At 33.0% G+C, this 20,521-nt stretch overlaps 1 protein-coding gene across 1 annotated transcript in view; it reads left to right on the top strand.

Annotated features, from left to right (window-relative positions):
* Nucleotides 1-712: 712 nt before the first annotated feature.
* LOC149075927 (uncharacterized) overlaps nucleotides 713-20,521 on the top strand; it is a 66,902-nt gene continuing 47,093 nt past the window's right edge. Inside the window, exon 1 of the mRNA XM_089243443.1 lies at nucleotides 713-804. The gene's annotated coding sequence lies outside the window, so the exon portion shown is untranslated. The remainder of the gene's footprint in view (nucleotides 805-20,521) is intronic.

Below are 20,521 nucleotides of genomic sequence, written 5' to 3'. Positions count from 1 at the left end.
GACAACTTTACTCGCCTTTGAAAATTTTTTCAGTATTAATTTGATGTATTTGATGTATTCGCTTGACATTGACATTTTTTTCCGACTGTAAATGAAAATTTTACTTGCCTCTGACAACTTCTTTGCGAAATCCCATATTTTTATGAAAGAAATATGGTCAACCTACGTATTTATTGCGTTGTTTGTATTGATACTTTTCTGCCGGAACAACTTTCACGGTTCAAATGGAACCCCCTTTGCGGACAGCATTTGGCTCAAGGTCAGAAATGGACTGTCTATGGGACCTCATATCCAAAATTTTACTTTCTTTTATTTCTTTTCTTACTTATTTCATCAGACTTTGCTTTATAAATTTCATGAATTTCACAGAAAATATGAATTTTTGCCCACAAAAATATCTAGATTTTTCTTATTGTTAACTTGTTTTTTTTTTCTTTTTTGTGTAGAATCATCAAAAGAATAGCCCGTGTAGCGATTTTTTGTCTTTTTTTTCCAAGTTAGAAAGTGTGGGTGTGTGAGAATGAATGTTCAGAATGTGTGCGTGTGCCCTTCATCTGATCAAAATTTGGAAAAGAAAATATTCTATCCCCTCTCCCCCCACCCCCGAATTTCTCTCTGAATCTTACGTCACGAGACTTATTGACCAATCACCGAGAATAGGGGCGGAGCTACGAAAGAGCGCGATGTTTTACTATGAGTATAAAGAGAGACGTTTTCGATACCTTCGCCCCTGTTGTGCTATTTTCCTGCGCGTTTTTCAGGTACAACTGGTAAGTTGTTATTTGTCGAGGTTACTTCCAAAAGGTATGTACGAAAAATTATCATTATCATTTTTCTTCATAAATTTATAACATATAAAATTGATTTTTGATAAATATATTTACATTCATTGACAGAAAGATTCGGGAAAAAATTCTTCGATTCTCTTAACATTAAGTAATATAATATTTTCGAAATTAACTTCGATCGAATAATCTGAATAAATTTATTTTACTTAATAATTTTTTTTATCATATAAATTTATAGATATATATGTACTTTCATAAAGTCCAACTTCAAATACATCATTTCATTAAAAAAATAATAAATAAAAGAGTCCCATTATGCCTCAGAGATGCTCCCTTTTTTATCACGCCTGTCATAGATTTAAATGTAGAGATTTTTAATATCAATGAATATATTAAATTTGGTTATATGCCTATATGTTAAAAATAAATAAATTCTTTATTTATTCTAGTGTAATAGAAGTTTTACAACCTTATATATGTAATCGAAAATAATTCTATTTATATTTCATAATTAATTATATTATTATTGATTATACAGGGTACCCCTGAACTCATTTGAAGAGAAGATAAAATACACATTAAAAAGTATTTTTTTGTATCGCAATGAGGGGTCGGAAATGAGAGTCTATAAGTGTATAAGTGTTAGCTAAAACACACGAAATGCTGAGGAAATGGAAATAAAGCTTTTTATTTACAATAATAATCAGTGGCGTCGAAGCTGGGGGTGCTGTGGGTGCTCGAGTACCCACGGAAATTTGTAAAACGAGTCCGAGCACCCCCAGAATTGATCCATAAATTCAAATTGCGTACATAAAAGACGAGCACCCACTTGTTGAAGACACTTCCGATGCCTCTGATAATAATTACAGCAATTGCTCAAACGTGCCACCACCAACATCGATACAGATCTGGCAGGCCTTAATGGTCTGACGTTTCAGCATTTAATTTTATACCAAACCATTCTTAGCAAGACTGTCACATAATGATGTATATAAAGAGTTTTTTTTTATTTCCTCTGCATTCCGCCATTATTATTTCGTGTTATTCCGCCAACACTTTTCATTTCTGACCCCACATTGCTACACAAAATGCTTTATGTATATTTTGCTTTCCCTTAAAGTTTAACCCATCAGTTCAGGGATACCCTGTATTCATTGTAACAACCAGTATGGGACCTCGTTGTCTCCTTGGTAGTTTTCAGTTCACCAAGAACAAATGTATCGTTTCATTAACCTTTTCTCAACACGAATAAAATTGATTTAATTAATCACTGAATGAAAAATATATTCCAGATTTCATCTCTTCCACCTTATAATTATTATTTGACCAGAAACACATTATAACTATTATGCAATTATTCCGCTTCCGGAATATGTAGAGTGAATGAATACGTATCATTCTCGGGCTGCAATCTGAATATAAACGTGACTTCAAACAGTCATTGAAATAATGCTTCGGGAAAATTTTTTAGATTCTTTTCACAATAAGTAATTTAATATTTTTTGGAAATTAACTCCGATCGAATATATTCTAAGTAAATTTATTTTTACTTAATAATTTTTATCGCATAAGTATATGAATATTACTTTTATGAGAGAAATCACACTTCAAATATCCCATTTCATAAACAAAATTGAAAGTCCCATTATGCCCAGGTATGCTTCTTTTCTTATCACACATATCAAAGATTCATATGCAGTGATTTATAATATCAGTGGGTATATTAAACTCGAATATATGTACCTATCTAAAAAAAACATAAGTACTTTATTCGTTTTTTTGTAATAGAAATTTTACCACTTTCATCGCTGAATGGAAAAAGTAGATTTTTCAGATTTCTTCATCTTCCTCCTTATAAATATCATAATAGCTGGAAAAAATCTTATTCTTATTATATACCAATCATTATAAAAGAAAAATGACATCCATATTTTTTATGGTCAATTTGCTTGTTGCAGCCTTTGTGTTTGTAATTCATAACGCCAATGGAGTCACTATGAGACATTTATTCTTAAATTCACGTGTGTGTGATATTTAATTTTTCAAGTGAAAGGCTACGAGCTTATTATAAGAAATATATTACATCTTTCAAAATTAAATTAATAATAGTTTTAGTATACGATTCACGCAGATGAGTATAAATTTTGGCTTTTAAAGATGATAATTTTTGAAGTGTTCGTCACTTGTCTGATTTAATGATAGCTACGTTCGAAAATGGTCAGTAATTTTATTAACACGCGTACAAACGAGTTTCTGATACGTTTTAAATTTGTAAAATAATTTTCAAGGTTACAAAAAATTTTTTTTATGAAACTTTGGGAACGTTTCACGATGAAGCATCTGAAGGTATTTGAATACAATGATGTCGGTTATGAAAATATAATTTTCAATGTCTTAACGAGTGTCCCAACGGGGCTCTAGGATCCAAGTTGAACAGGGAGCCTAAATCATCGAAGGTTTTTATGCCTTCTGAATTTTTTATTTCTTTCTTCAGCATTCCAGTTTACGAATATTTTTTGTTCACAATCTGATTTTATTGTCCTTATCACTAAAATAAAATTTTTCGCAGAAGTTTTAGAAATTATAGATCCCAGATCCCCAAACACGTTGTGAGACAGCCTTGAATAATAATTCAATAATTGCCAATTTTAAATTTATATTTATATTAGATTACAATGATCAGAATCATATTGATGTTCGCAAAAGTTAGTTTTTATAAAGATGCTGAATATTCTCATCGATCGCTTTGATAACTTCTTATTGAGAAATTTATTCATTCGAAAGATTTTTTTTTTTCCTGATAAGCTTTAAGGCTAAAAATGAAATCGCAGGAGCAAGAACACTTGCAAAAAATGAATATTTTTCGTCGAAACGCCCTCGACGTAAAATCAGAGAACAATCACGAACCCCTGATAATTTTTTTCTGTATATTCTACACCCTTCGATTGTCTTCAATAATTTACACTCCAATTTCATTTAACGAGAACTGATTCGATGGAAAAGAAAAGAACAACACGGCTCAACACTTTCCTTTGTGTCATCAAAGTTTCAGGACAACGCTATTTCTCGTGAAACTCTTATTTCGCCTCGGTATCGTAAGTTCTCATTTCAGTGGATGAACCCCAACCACTGAAGAGAAGGTTTTTAAGAAGGTTTTCTTGGACATTACTGTTTTCGCGAACTAAGAAGAAAATTCTCGATACTTTTTATTCTTTTCATAGGCAATATGTCTTCGAAGAAAATGCTTGAAAAAAAATGCACTTTAAAAAAAAGAAATTTGCATTCCCGATTTTTAAGTCACGTATATAGACTTTAAGTCACGTATGACGTATCAGTCAATATAGACTGTTTCTTCAATAGAAAAGCCATATTACCTATTCATAGTTTTCACAGTTTTAGAGATTTCCTTAAGTTTTTTTCCTCCAAATATTTACCGATCATTCAAAATTCAGTGATTTTTCAGCCGATGGTAAGGAGAGAGGTAGTCCATTATTGATAATTCAGTCTAAATTTTCAGTTTTATTTCTGCAAGAAAGATTATATCAGAAAAATGCGTGTATACATATAGTTATTGAATTTCTATGAAAAGCAAATGCGGATTTTTTTTTTAATATTCACTGGCATAAGCCACTCAAAATACTCAGCTGTTTCTAATCAAATCAGTAAAAATAAATATTTAAAAGAATATAGCCTTATAAATAACGAAACTATTCATTGAAAAATTCCTCATTTATGTAATAAAACACCTAAATTCTTTTCCGAAAGATTTTCATAAATGTTCGTGAAATTAAAAATCCAATCATTCAATTTCCACAAAATCACAGAAATCGTCGAATTACAAAAATTACCAATATATATATAATTTACAACTTCGAAGAAATTGCTTCAACGTATGTTTAAGATGGTAAATATAAATAAATTTCTTATTTAAATAGCTCTTTTCAAAGCTTACAGTTTAATCCACATCAAGTAAATACTCGAACACAGATATATATATAGGGAAAGGAAATAAATGTATATTTAAAACTTGATACGTATATTCTTCGTATTATTAATAATTCCACAATTTTTACGAATCTAACAAAATTGTTGTTTGGCTTTATTTTGCAAAATTAATAAGGAACTGTAGATGCGACAACATGCGTGCGATTTCATGAGATATTATTTCAAGAATAACCAATCTTAATTGAAAGGCGAATTTGCAATAAGGAGAAGATATCTATTTTGCATTTTTTTCCTCTATCTCATAAAACTCTCTCTTTCTCTCAAATCTTCGTTAGAATGGAGATTCGTAAATAATCAAATAACTGTCGTCTCATGAACACATATGTACAGTGTAAATTAATTCTAAAAGATAGTTGAAGAAAAAAAACTAAAACTACATCACAGAGAAATTCTTCAGACCAATTTTGAGAAAGAAGTACCACTTCTTTCATGTATTCAAGAAATTCTTGATTAAAACTCTTAATGATGTTCGAGAAATATTAATAAATGTTGATTCTACAAACACGATTTCTCACAATATATTAATGCGGTTGATTCTTTTAAACTCTTGAAATCTAAGCCCTGCTGAAACATCAAAGTACGAATATGAATTTAATTCTCGAGATTTTTAATTAGTCTAACTAGAATTCATACTGACGATGGGAATGTAAAGCTTGCACAAAGGAGTGTTGTGTGGACTTTTAACTTATGTCTAATCAATTTTTTTCCAAATGAATTTCGAGTTGTTGAAAAATGAATAATCCGTCATTAAATTATTTGCACCATAGGATTGTGACATAAGTCAACCGCAAAATATACATTATCTTCAAAATGATGACAGTTAGCTTATAAATACGGATAGGAAACCTGTATAAATGTGTGGAGAGGGTGTAATCTGTCATAGCTATAAATCTGCTATCAATCGTATTCCCATTGTTTCTCAATAGTTATTTTATTCTTTCAATTTCAGTAGTTGTACCGGGAACTAAAGAAGTTTATAACAATTTCATAAAGATGGTGACGTAAATGTCTGAACCAGATTTCAAACTGATTCGCAGATTAAGTTTGATAACAAAGTGGTTGCCAAATCGCAGTGAAGTTCGCCGCTCGACAGTCTTGGTGACATTGAAAGGTGGTCGTTCGTGTACCGTTCCGTTTCGGTATGCCTAGATTCAGTATGAATCGTACGTTTTCGGCTATCAATCATGGGTACACTTTATAATTCATGCCCGTTTCTCGATCTTCCCCCGTAATAAATATTATACTAGTATCTATTCTTAAACGTTGTGTTTGAATTGAAGACAATGGTCGACAAGCTATGACAATAATCGTCCGCAACCTGCTGGCAAAAAACTCCCCGTGACTACACAACCTCGACATATCGCTCTAGCTCCTCTTTTCGAGGCACAAAATTGATGGTGTATTAGTTAACTCGTGTGTTTCTTCTTATCCACCTATTTTTTTTAAATTCTTCAAGACTTCTATGTTACCCTTCCCACCTACACCTATCCTTGCCCAATAGAAAAGGGTGGAGTTAATGCGTTCCGCCAAAGTGCTCGTTATCCGAATCAAACTTCCCCATAAGAAATAATAGAAACTCGGGTAATTCGTTCCACAATTATTCATTCACATAAAAACGATTATATGACTAATAAAAACGGCATTCAGTCAATAATACAACGCAATAATAATTATAATAAATAATACAATAAAATATATATAATATAACAACGCCATAAATAAACATGCAATACGATAATGTATACATAGCCCTCGTGTGCAAAAAATGACAGCGACAAAAATGATCAAAGATCAATAATGTATACAAATTATTTTACTCTAAACGACGAGAGAGAGGAGAACTGTCGTATTGGACGATATACGGACTCGCTGTTGTCTGCAAACATATCCTTTTTGTGTGATTTTAAAAAGAACGTATCCAATGACACGTGCTTTTGCCTCCTTTTTAGGATTTCTCGGCAATGGAGAAATTGCATTTTCGTTGGACAGATTCATTGTTTGCTGTAGCTTTATTTGATTGGTTCTTTTCTACAGAATTTTGCACAGATTCCCACATTTTAAATCTCTCTCTAATCTCATTTGAAAAGTCAGGGATTTCTCCTCACTTTTCTTTTCCTCAGAAAAGATACCCTCCATTAGCTCTTGCTGTTACATGCAAAGGAGGTCCATCAGTTCGTCTACGGTCAACTCCTGGCCAAGCAGAATTTATAAAAAAGAAATCAAGCGCACAATGCAACATCTAATTTCGTATCGTAAACAGTCATGCTCGTGCGGATGTTCATTTCACGAGTGAGGTACGCTGACCGGAGACTGCAGGGGAGAGCATTAGACACAATACAACAGTACGTGTGTACACGAAAACGAAAAACCATCAGCTCAGTCATGATAACGTGACAATAAATAAGCAAAACTTTTGCTCTTAATGCAAATCATCGCCCGTCAGTCGAATCAATTTTTTTTTCCAAATTTTCGCTCGTTATGCGAATTGCTCGTTAACAGAAGTTCCACTCCAATTTATTGCATCTATACACACCGCAATGAAAATTTATATAAAGTCTAATTAAGAGATAAAAAAGAAAGAAAGAAAGAAATAGTCATAATAGTTTAAATTACGAAAAACCATAGTAAAAAAAAATATATAGAAATTCCAAATTCCCTGACACTTATTTAAAAAATTGCTTTTCATCGTACAACTGCATGAGATAAGAAAGTTAGTCTCAAAAATATATACATAATATATATACGTATATATTTTTGATGGAATGTGTGTGTAACGTATGAAAAAAGACTTTTTTTTCCAGGAAAAAACAAAAGCGATGAATATGAATTTCAATTCGAATTCGATGATTTCAAATGTACAACGGAAACAGATTTCCCATCAGAATATGTCTAGAACAAGAAGGATAGAAATACGGTGCCTTGGGGAAATGGCTACGAGACTGCACAATTTCTTTTGCCCATTTTCTTCTTAGATCCGAAAGATGCAGATTTCCAGAATACGTCTATAGTATGTGTTACCATGCATACGGTGTTCATAGTAATCGGTGAATTCGATCAATTTTAAGGGGAAAACATCCAATCTATCTTTATTCTATGCCTCTTCGGATACACCGAAGTTCAATCTTCTAAAGTGTTCGTTCTTATAGTAGTAAAAAAAAAAAAATTATTATTATTTTGGATTTTTCCTTCGAAAAACTGTGGAAAAACTTTTTCAAGGGAGCACAAATTTAACGATACATAGGAATTCAATTTCGAAAGAAAAATCCTGGGTCATTATTCAAAATCTTTAAGCTGACGAGATGAGAGATGAGTAGATATTTTAATGGTTAGAGTTTAATCAGTTTTTTCCATTAATTCAATTCATGGGAATGCGCTTTTAAGACATCAATAACATTGATGTTTTTCAATGAATGTCTATTTAAAGTCGACACGCCCCTTATTAGAACCACGGATAATGTTATCATCCGGTAGTGGTTATCACTTTCACAAAGCAACGGAACGAACCGATATCATACGTAACAAGAGAAAAAATTCATTCATAGTTATCTGGAGTTTGGTTTCGTATCCGGAAAATTCACTGACAACAATTCACCGAAATGCAATTAATTCATCGCTAGGAAAATTCACCGACATCGGTTCGACGTGAGTGAATGAACGAGTGGACGAATGAGCAAGAGAGTGAATGAATGAGGGAAACTGGCCTGTCATTAGAGCTAGCTCATTCTCGCTCACTCACTCACCAGGTCACTTAGTCAATCCTTAGGTTCCATTCTATCGCTCACTCATCAACACTTACCATTCTGATCATTTTGATCATTTTTGTCGCACCACGGTCATTTTCTGCACACGAGGGCTAATTAGACCGGGACCTACAATTTATTGCCGATTCCGAACGGCAGGCTTATTTTTTATACTCGTCGAGAGGTTGGTGCGCTAACCCCTCGACTCCCTGCGGTAGCAATTTTTTGCTGCGGTCAAGTCGCCGTTTTTTTTTGTTTTTTTTTGTACCCCTGTGTCAGGAAAGTTTTCTGACAAGGACGAACCAGGTATCGAACTCGCGACACCTCTGCACATCCTTTGGTACTTAAGGCGAGCATCTTATCGACCGGGCTATCGCGCCCCACTTACCATTTTGTCACTCACTCATCAACACTTACCATTCTGTCACTCACTCATCAACACTTACCATTCTGTCACTCACTCATTAACTACTGTATCATTTACAGACTCACTCACTCGGTTATTCCTCGCTCACTTATTGGTTCACTGACTCCTGTCGATCTGTTGTCCGTGAACTGTTAGTCGGTGAGTTTTCCTTAAATCCTTTGGTTTATGTTATCAATTTTTCTTCGTCAAAAGTTTTTTTTTGTTTTTGTATATTTTGAACCTAAGGTTGAACCACTCATTTTTTCCTATATGTCATCGTTATCAATCAGCAATTCTATGTAGGAGAACAAGAAGGCTCTCTTATTGGCAAAAAATTCCATACTTAGTTAACAATGTCCGGATCTGGCCATAATAGCCGCCATGATCCCATGTATGTGTAACTCTTCTTTGGCAATTTCTTTCCTCTAGTGCCACCACTGGTGAATGGGTAAGATGAAAAAGTGCATTTCTTCAATTCATGATCAGTTTCATTCAACTGATCACGTTCACAGTTCCTCGGCCGTGACTTTCACAAGGGAATCTATAGAACGCACGTACATTTTATAAAAAGTATCGTAATTCGTGATACATGTTAGATCAGGAGGTGCACAACCTTTTCAGTCCGCCGGCCAGATGTGCGGTAATTCTGTCACTCACGGAAAGAAACTTTTATATATAGGGGTAACCATATGACCTATACTTTACTGAACATTCCCATAATTTTGATTGTCCCGATTTTTTCGTTTAATGTCCTGTTTTTTCCTTATTCTTTACGGAGTTTACTTGAATTTTTGAAATCAAGAGTTATGATAATTTTAAAAAACTTATAAATATTAATGTCTTTTGACAAATTTTTGTATGTAATTGGCAACTTGCCGTTGACAATTTGTTCGGCTGTAATTGATAATTTTATTTGCCTTCGACTATATTATTTATTCGGCTGTAGTTGGTAAATTTGCATGCAAATGTTCCATATTTACCGTGATTTTTTGATGAAAGAAATATGTCAGCCTATGTGCATTGTGTATATTAATACTTTTCTACCAGAACACCTTCCGCGGGCTGTATGGAACATCTTGGCGGGCCGCATTTGGCCCTCGAACCAAAGGTTGTGCACTCATGCATTAGACAATTGCATTTTATAACCCCTTATAATTTCTGAATAAGAAAAAAAAATTAATTCAAATTGAGGGAAAGGGGTTCAAATTTCAGAAAAATTGAAAAAAAAAAATCTTCGATTCAACATGAAACTTATGTTGGAAAAAAAAAACCGCAGTTTCACCGTTTCCATACGGCCCGTTCGACCAAACATGGTCGTCGTTTCCAGGATTTTCTTCGGATATAGTTGCCAATCGGTGTTTGTATCTTTACTATGAGAAACCCCGAGTCCCGATGTGATTGCATTAACCAGTGTGCACTTCAACTTTTCCTGAAGGAAAATAATATCCCTGATCACGTTTTTGTTGAGAAATCAATATGGAAAGAGATTTTATCTGATTCAGCTTGCCCGAATATATACGAATTTATGGGACTTTGTGTCGGACATAATCCCCCAAACGCATATAGAGAGGAAAAAAAATCGATCCCGGTATTCATTGTAATAGAATCCACTCTTGAAAATAACGATCAACTCAAAAATCTATGAATAGCTTTTCTATATATTTTCGGATAGAAATTGATAAAGATCAGAATATATATACGTACGTATGATATCAAATATTTTCCGTACAACGACCAAATATATTTTTTGAAATGCAAATTTATATGCCAAAATTCATGATCAAATTTTATAAAAGAAACACGAAATTTATTCTCATGCTCTTTTAGGCCTTTTCCCCTAAATTCATTAATTCTTTAAAAAAATGTAAATAATTTAATATATTCCATGATGATGCCATTTTCTTTCTGGATATTATTTCAAATGGAACTCTAAAACTTTGTTTCTAAGAATCTGATTACATTTTTTCCCTGTTTCAAAGAAACCATATTTGATTAAAAATTCGTCTTTTTTCCCCCCTGGAATTCATTACGTCCCTGAGAATCATTAACATTCACACAACTCCATTTAGAAAAATCTCGATGCTTGATAGCTTACATCATCTCTTGAATTACACATCATCTACGAACCGGTAACATCATTCTTAAAATAGTATTCTCTGGGTATATTTTAGAAATGAATGCAACAGCCATCCATTTATGACATGCTTCAAGCCTATTTCAAATTTCTTTCCTGAATTCCACGATACATCTTTGTATTAATGCATTGAAGCTACGAGAGAATCCGTATCTCCTAAATTTTACCGGAATAATTTCTAGTTCATGCTAATATTTTACTTTAATATTCAAACATTTCAATTTCGGTAGATGTATTTCACACACACAATTATATTTCTTCAGATTACTATACGAAGACAATGACTTACTTATCTTCAAGGTGGTGTTGATAAGGTTCATTGTAAGAGATCATTCCCAAGAAAAATAAAAAAATCTACATTATATATTGCTTAGAGTACGTAAGATCGCTCCCTTGTATATGCGCTGCCATTTACTTTCAAACTTAGAATGTAACTGTAATACAATAAACTGTTATAGAGGGTATCACGCGCTCACCAATTAGGTGATCACCAGTTAACTAGTTTTCAATCGAAGCAATTGAAACCGAGACTGGTCAGACCAGGCAACGTGTTTCCAGTCCTCAACAGTCCAATGTCGGTGTTGTCGGTTCCAGGCGAGGCGTAAAGCTTTGTGTCTTGCAGTCATCAAGGGTACACGAGTGGGCCTTCGGCTCCGAAAGCCCATATCAATGAAGTTTCGTTGAATGGTTCGCACTCTGACACTTGTTGATGGCCCAGCATTGAAATCTGCAGCAATTTGCGAAAGGGTTGCACGTCTGTCACGTTTAATGATTCTCGTCAGTCCCGTTCATGCATGATCTTTTTCCGGCCGCAGCGATGTCGTAGATTTAATTTTTTACCAGATTCCCGATATCCACGGTACACTCGTGAAATGGTCGTACGTGAAAATCCAAATTTCATCGCTACCTCGGAGATGCTATGTCCCATCTCTCGTGCGCCGACTATAACACCACTTTCAAACTCCCTTAAATCTCGATAACCTGCCATTGTAGCAGCAGTAACCGATCTAACAATTATGCTAGACACTTGCTGTGTTATATAGGTGTTGCCGACCGCAGCGCCTACTCTGATTGGTTCCATATCTCTTTATTTGCATACGCATGCCTGGACCAGTTTTTTTATCTCTTCAGTTTACATTACAGCAAATAACTTTGAACTTCAAATTTTAGACAATTTTTCAATCATTGTGAACATAATCCAGCATCTCTCTTTCCGGAAATCCATCTCCTTAAAATTTTCTCCCTTTTCATCTATTTATTTATTTTTTTTAGCTCTTGATATTCCTTAATGAGAAATTTCCCGAAAACGACATAACGTGATTTCATGAGAACTAGTTAATTTCAAGAAAACTAACCCTCCCTGTGCGTCGTAAAATGAATTTCCGGAAATTTTTTTTTATTTATTTATTTAGGAGCTTTTCCTAAAAATTCACTTCATGCCAGAAAATGAGTTTGAAACATTACAGCAATTTTTTTTATTCTATAAATGCCTTAAAAATTGAAAAACAAAATTCGAAATTTATTCAGATTTTACGTATGCGTCTGTAAATTAGATATTTCAATTCAATGTTTCGTATACTGCAATATGCGCATTTTAACAAAACTCCAAAAATATATAAAATTGAACTTGAATCGAACATCATTCATTAAGATATGAATTTCTTTTTCGGCCCGAAATGTACGGAGAAATGGAATTTTCTGGATGTTTTGCCGAAACGAATACTTAGAAAGAAAAGTTGTTGTAGTTAAGGGAGGCTGCAATGTCTCTCCACTCAGTGCTTCACGCTAATAATTATAAGGAATTAAAAAGTGTGTCTGTATGATCAGCGGTAAATTATATGTAAATAATATGTAAATTACATTTTCCGAAAATCAAACCGCGAATTTCTTCCAATTCGTATATGTTTTACAGTAAATGTGATAAATCCAGTTATTATGCATAATCACCGGTGAAAGTGATAAATGGATAAAAATTTATCAAACTTACCGTTTCATAAATTTTCAATGAGCAATATTCATTTGAAAAATTATAAAAAATGTGGTCGAGCTTTAATTAATCTTCAAAAGTACTGTACACTTATTCTAGAAATTCTTTGGGTGTATGCATTAATGCTAAAAAAAGACCAAATACACATATGCATTTGCATATAATCCGGGTTCTAATTATCATCTTTTATCTCTGGTACCGACAGCAACTCCATCATACAAAAGACAAGCAGGAAGCCCAGACATTTGTATAATACTGTGTATTTACTCTAAAACTTTCTCAATAGTATAATACTAACAGAGAAGCGAGGATGGATCGCACAAGCCTTTAAATCATATAAATAAGCCAACATTTCATTTACAAATTACCGAAACGACACGATTATTAACACATTATTTCAAGAGAGAATTGACGTTTATGGTGTGTAAAAGAAAATTTGCATAATCATATCGTAAATGGTGAGCATATATTTCGGCATAATTAATATCAATGCATACATTTCTATATGATAACACAAATTCCATGCAGAACGCAAATGTCACGAAATTCTATAGAAGTGTTATTGTACGACTGCCAATAATTACGAGATTTCGTGATTACGAACGAGCCTGAAGTAAGATTTTAATCACTGATTTGTAAGAAGTGTGTGTGTCTTGATCGCTTCTATTAAGATCGTTGCCAGTTTGATTATTTCATAATAACAATATCGGGAATTTTTCCATGTTTCCTATCCATACACAATTATTAATCCTTTCTTCACGAGTTTTCGATATTTAATCACGCACGCGTTACTGCTGTTGCTTTGATAATTGGAATTAGTTTGTGAGAGAACTACTATATATATTACTTCAATACCTCACCATTCTTTATTCAATGGCCGTTTCTTTGTCGAGATTAATTTTGATCAGAGTTTTGATTCAACGCACAATGAGAACGAAAACGTCTTTTCTCTTGTATAGAAAACCCTACCATAACGTGAATGTTGCGAGAAGAGAGAGATGGATAGAGTTTTGATCCTTCATTCAACACCGAGTGCGCAAGGAAAGTTTTCGGAAAGATTAAAATTTAATTATCTTAAAACATTTTGTTTCATCATCATAGTGATGATCTCTATGTGTTGTGTGTGTGTGTGGGACGTCAAAATTTTAGACAACACTTTCAGTGCTTGTCTGGCTTTGTTTACGCCGTTGTTGGCCTAGCTTCACTCTCTACTAATACTATGAGGATTAACGAACAGAGATTTCAGCACTTTGACGGGAAATAGTGGTTTGCCATCAGGAAATGCCCGGAAAAATCCGAGTTTGCCGTCCATTAAAAGCAGATATTCCAGTGTGTGGCAGCACTAACCGGCTTTTCAAGCTCTGATTAATAAATGTCGTTAAAAATCTAAGTACCAAATGCATTAAAACCCACACGCATGTGTGTTGAGATTTTATATATTTGCGTTATACACATCAATATTTTATTATCTCATTTCCTTGATGGACAAACAACGCACCGTGATTGTATTAGGATTTGTAAATACGGTGAATCCTGCCTTAATCCATTTTGCAATCATGAAATATGCTTAAGACATTTTGGTTGCATGCTTCTAATTTTTCGTTCATAATGAAAGTTGTAGCTTTAGCATAGTTTTAATTACACAATGTATGAATGTAGTTTTATTCATAATGAAATTTGCCGTGGCTCATCAAAGATTTGAGCAACAGTCGACAAACATGAAAACTGCACCAAACACATGATGATTCGTTTTTTTGATATAGTTCAGATATTTATTCGACATCCATATTCTTTATGGGCATCGTTTTTTTCAGCCACTTCGTTGGGCATTTTGTCTGTTGTGGCCTTTGTATTCGTATTTGAGAGCCTTATCCTCTTCACGCCTGAGCCAACATTGACTATTAAAAAAATTTTGATTGATTTATGTTTATTGTACGTCCAAATGCCCTTTAAAAAGAATTTTTTTTAATTAATTAATCAATTTGGGTTTATATCACTACTAGGGCCATTATAACCATCCATTATATGGCTTAAAAATATCATTGAATAAATCAACGTAAGTACTACACTTTTGAAGGAAAAAAAATTTTTATATAATTACGGTTGAAATTCAAATGAATATTTATTATGAAAAGCTTGCTAAATGATCAGACGCAAATCTTAATAATTAACATGTAATTTAGTTCGTGAATATCTGACTATTTTAATATTGCATAATATTAAGAATAAACTGAAAGATATCGTCTTCCTTAAAAAAAGTCTGCAAAATCCCGTTCATAAAAACCGTAATCATTATAGCTGATAGACGAATAAAAACAAAATAAGTTAAATGAAATAAACAGAAATAGTTCGACATTTTTATAAAGAAATAACATAAATAAAAAGCAAAAAAACACATCAATATCTAGATATGACTTTAGCACGTTCCCTTCAAATAAGCTTCAATTTTCTTTGATAAATGGCAAAAAATTTCAGAAAAAATGAATATTTTTTCAAGTGTTTTACACGAAAGAAAAATTCTTTTCATTTCCTGTAATTTTCTTTTTCTTTCTTGTTTTGGTGGAATATTAAAAATTTTTCCCCTTCCAAATAAAACACAGTTTGTTTTTGAATCTAGCAAAATCTTAAAATCCTTCGAATGATTGACAGATATTTATCCGCATTGAAATCCCAAAAATCCGTAATATTATTGAATTTATATATAAAACGGAGCGAGAAGGAAAAAGAAATATTGTAGATATATCACTCACATATAAAATACAAATTTCTTTTAACTTTTTTTACTTGCTGACGTATATTTTCATTCATGTTTTTTTTTAGTTCCCATTTTTTAGGCATTTATATAGGCCTATACATTTTTCTACATTGTGTTTTTGGGAATGGCAATGAAAGTATCCTGAATATAAAATGCGTATTTTATTCACGGGGTAAAACTTTGATGCCCTGTAAAACGAAATTTCAGCGGAATTTCCATCACTGTAATAATGGATACGGAATGCAAAGTAAGAAAATCGATCGACAAAAGTCATAGAAATCTAAAAGAGAACATTACATCTCCCGTTCCATTTTTCCCACAGTCATTTGCATATCCACGTTGAACTCGTGTGCATCATTTACTTCCTCTCAATTATAAATATTTCATAGCGGAGTAATAATAATAATTATTACTACTATTACAGAAATACAACGACAAATAAATAAAACTTCAATTTGGCCGCCGGAAATTATCTGAATTCACGAGAAAACGGTAAATCCGATGTATAAATTGAATAGAATCCGTAAACGCAAATCTACGCGTATAATGCGCACATAAATGAGTATTGCTGAACTGGAAAAGTTTAACTTATTATATGCATAAAGTATACAAAGCGGTCACGTCTGTATGGAAGATTTAATGATGATTATACCGAATTTTTAAATGTCAGAGAGTTCTCCCTCTATTATCTAAAATATTCATCTGCAGAAATTTTATATCTGACTTAAATGTTTTCAGATTATTCTGATATTAGGAAAATAATTAAACCCTTTATGGTCGCGTGTGTGCTTGAATATACGTGGCGAATACACAGTCAAAAGAAAAATTCATTGTACCAACATACCGACTTCTTTGGTACTTTAAAAAGTACCTCTTTTGGTGGTCTTTTCAGTACAATGTAAATCATTTCAGCTTTGTAAATACAACACTTTTCTATCGACAAAGTTTTGATTTCTTGTTGTTGACATTTTTGACATCTGACATCACTGATTTATGAAATCGCATCAAATTGAATGGAAAATAGAATTCAAGGTAAAAATTATTCAACTTTGCTAAGCAAGATTTTATTCATTTATAGAGCGCTACAATTAAGGCAAACTGCAAATTTCATCCTTAATTAACCATTTCAGCAGATTTAAAAAAATCCTCTCTAATAAACTAAATTTCTGTGCTGATGTATTTTTTCAATTGAAAATATGCTAACATTTATATTCGTTCTTAAAAAAATTATTCAATACGTTTTTATACAGGGATGAACCATAGAGGGTTCGATGATAAACTGGTTTAATTTTTCCCGTTGATATTAATTTTTAGTTACATGAGAATATGGTGAAATTCGGCTATAACGACAGCCAAGAGGTCTTGAAAAAATCTCAACCTTGAATTTTGAAGAAAATGAAGTTTTTATTATGTTATTACCAAGAGATAGAGGTTCTCAAGCTACTGGATTTTTCCGAGGCCCCATATCTGCCTATCAATTTACATAGTTACTTTCAATAACGTTGACTAAATCTCATTATTACGAGATAAATATATGTTGTAAGAATCTTAATTCTTAGAGGGATTCTGTGGCTGTGAAAACGGAAAAATAAAAGCAACAAGAAATAAATCCCCGTCTTCTTGGAACTTTATCAATGTATCTATCCTATGTGGAATGAATGTAGACGCAACTATGATCGACAATTATGCAATGAATCCGATTTTTCATTATCACCGTTTATCAATGGAAAGTCCTACATTTCATCAATATGTGCGCGAAAAAGAAATACTGCAAAGCCGAATGGGTGAAAAATGTGTAGTCATATCCGCGCGGTCGTTGCTTATCGCTATAAGAATAGGCTGGGATGATCATCACTTACAGACGTTATATCCGAAATATCGAGAAAAATTTGGATCGTAATAACCGATTTTCATCCTTTACTCATTCGAAAATATATGTTATGGAAATGTGATAAATCGGTGATTATTCATAATTCGCCGGTTGTTACGCATATTCACCAATCGTCTCGTTATGGTTGATAAATGTTCCTACATTCATCACTTTTACCGGTGATAACACAAAATTCCTAAATGAAGTTGGTAAAAATGGTAAATATGGGAAGAAATCATGCGGATGTATCAATTAAATTTAACCACTTATCAGTATCTTCCACACGTATGGGTGCACTACACATGTTTTGCCATAAAAATTGAATTAAATGAAAAAATGTGTGTTTATAAGGATAAATTCTTTAATTGAAGTTTGAGCAAAATATTCGGAAAACTTAATGCATTGACAATCTATCATATTTACCAGTACGAGCTGGGGATTGTATATAATCACCCGTAAATGGGATGAATTCGCAAAATTTAACAAACTTACTAAAATGGTGTGTGATTACGCATGGTATAATCGAATTCATCACATTCATTGTAGCATATACATATAAAGAAATACATAAAATAGTAATCAGAAATATATTGGAAATATGCCTATGAAAAAAAGAGAATTCGCCTAGAAATATTTTCTCAGAAATTATATAAGATTTTCTAAATAATATGAAAAGAAAAATGCTGCTATATCAATATTCTTCAAATACGTGTAATTTGCACTCATGGAAACTCTATATTTTGGCTGAAATTTTATCGCAGAAATTCCAGAAGTATATTTTCTCGAAGATATTCACTTACATCTTTTATACTACAGCACCGAATATCTTTCTTAGACTATGCTTGATTATGTCTTTTATTTCCGTTATTCATATCATTTTTAGGATGAAGATGGATAAGGATATCAGTTAAATTTCTCTTTCTTAGGAAATAAATCTATTCAAAAATATAGAGTAGAAGTCGGTTATAACGACAGGCGACAATCACGGGATATACTGTTGTTATAACGAACTTGTCATTATAAGGGGATGCTTTTTTGTAACATAGCTCTTTGAAAATCATCTAAAAATCGCTCGTTATATCGAGATTGTCGTTATAAGCCATGCTCGTTATAGCGGACTTTCACTGTATGTAATATAATTTCTTACGCGAATAAAAACTAAAAATATTCCCGAAGTTAAACGTTATTAAAGACTTTATCCATGCAGAGATGAACGACAATGTCATGACAATTCCTGTAATATTCCCATAATTCTTTAGATATATCCAGCGTTACTTGTAGATCTCACGCTTTCAATCCTCATCAAAAGGACTTCCGTTTTTCGTGCTATTCAAAAAGTCAGGCTTCAACGAATTTGGAATTTGAAATGATGCTTACTCATGTATTATGATAGTCATCGTGTAATATTCCTTTCTATATGTTAATGATGTATATGTAAATTTCGAATTTATATAGATTTCTACTGGATCAATGCTTAGAGGTCTCATAAGATATGGTTCCGATTTCATTGTAAGAACTAAACAGGAGCTTACCACAGCTTGAAAATTCGTATCATGTCATGTCGTTTGTCTTCATAATCGCAATCTTTAGATAAGGCATAAAATATGCAAATAAAAAAAAAATAGTTCAGTTTTTAAAATTCTCAATTTGACTCGAGTTGTAGTAGATTGAAAAGTTTTAATTGGTACATGCAATTAAAAAGCTTGATACGCTTATGGGAAGGGGGCTTCTATCATTAGTAGGTCAAACGTAAGTTGAACAGGTGTACTGGTTTTTGATGAATATATAATTTATTGAAACAAACACTAAAAAAACCCATCAAACGCAAAGGATGATATTTCATCTAGAACAGTTCTTACCATCGACAAGGAAATACTGAATCACAGCCATAAATGGATGTTTTCCGAGATCCTGGTCATTGAATAGGAACCTGCTTTAAACCATCCATAATAATGAGTTTGTTCAAACTAAGGAGAAGGAAAACTGATTGCTGATGGGAAGCATATAAGTTGAATTTTAAAAAAAACTTTAATTTTTCAAGTTAACCCCATAGCATACAGCGGCAAGATATCTCGTACCTTTGTAAACGGAAGAAATACATTCCTACTCTCTCTCTCTCTCTCTCTCTCTCTCTTCCTCCCTTCTTTCAAGACTCTTTATTGGTGACTCAGTTAAACGAAAATTGTTTTTTCCCCTTTCTTCAGCATTACCTTTCCATTCCCTTTCACTACCGTTTTACGAGTAAAGAAAATATTACATAATATAGGAAAGGATGGTTGGAAGAGGGAGAAAAACCTGCTCCTCTCTTTTTCTTTCTTTTTTTGTCATTCATTTCCTATATGTTAACAATATTACCACTTTTGAGGTTTATCTCTGCGCTAGCGCAACTTTCTTTCTTTTTTTTCAAACTGAGCACAACTGAGGCCTATCTCCATGAGCAATTTAGTAGCTCGTGAGTTGTGCCGGAAGTGTAAGTTGTTTGTTGTTTGTTGCTAAAAGCCTGTACCTAAAGAAAGTAGTTAAAGCTTTCAATTTTAGCAGCTAGAACTGTGATTTTTCATTGCTTGAAAAAATATCCCGAAGCAAATGTGTCTACCGATTGAGAATCGTTGGTAAAATCAGAACCAATAACGATTTTTTGACGCAATTTCAAGCCAGAGGATAAGCCACCGGACTCGTTGGCTCATTTTGTTCACATAGCCCTCATTTTAACACATTTATCATTTTCTTCAGATGTCAATTAAAAATACCTATGATATGACATTATTAATTTTAAAGTTCGGTTAGGTAACTCATGTCAGTCCGTCTGCCGATGTGATGCAAAGCCAAGGAAGAA

This window comes from Pholcus phalangioides, unplaced genomic scaffold, assembly GCF_987345545.1.
Source record: "Pholcus phalangioides strain wild (caught in Gottingen) unplaced genomic scaffold, Ppha-v1.0 ptg000015l_1, whole genome shotgun sequence".
Lineage (NCBI taxonomy): Eukaryota > Metazoa > Arthropoda > Arachnida > Araneae > Pholcidae > Pholcus > Pholcus phalangioides.
Note: the sequence above shows the minus strand (reverse complement) of the source record. Positions and strands in the feature narration are given on the sequence as shown.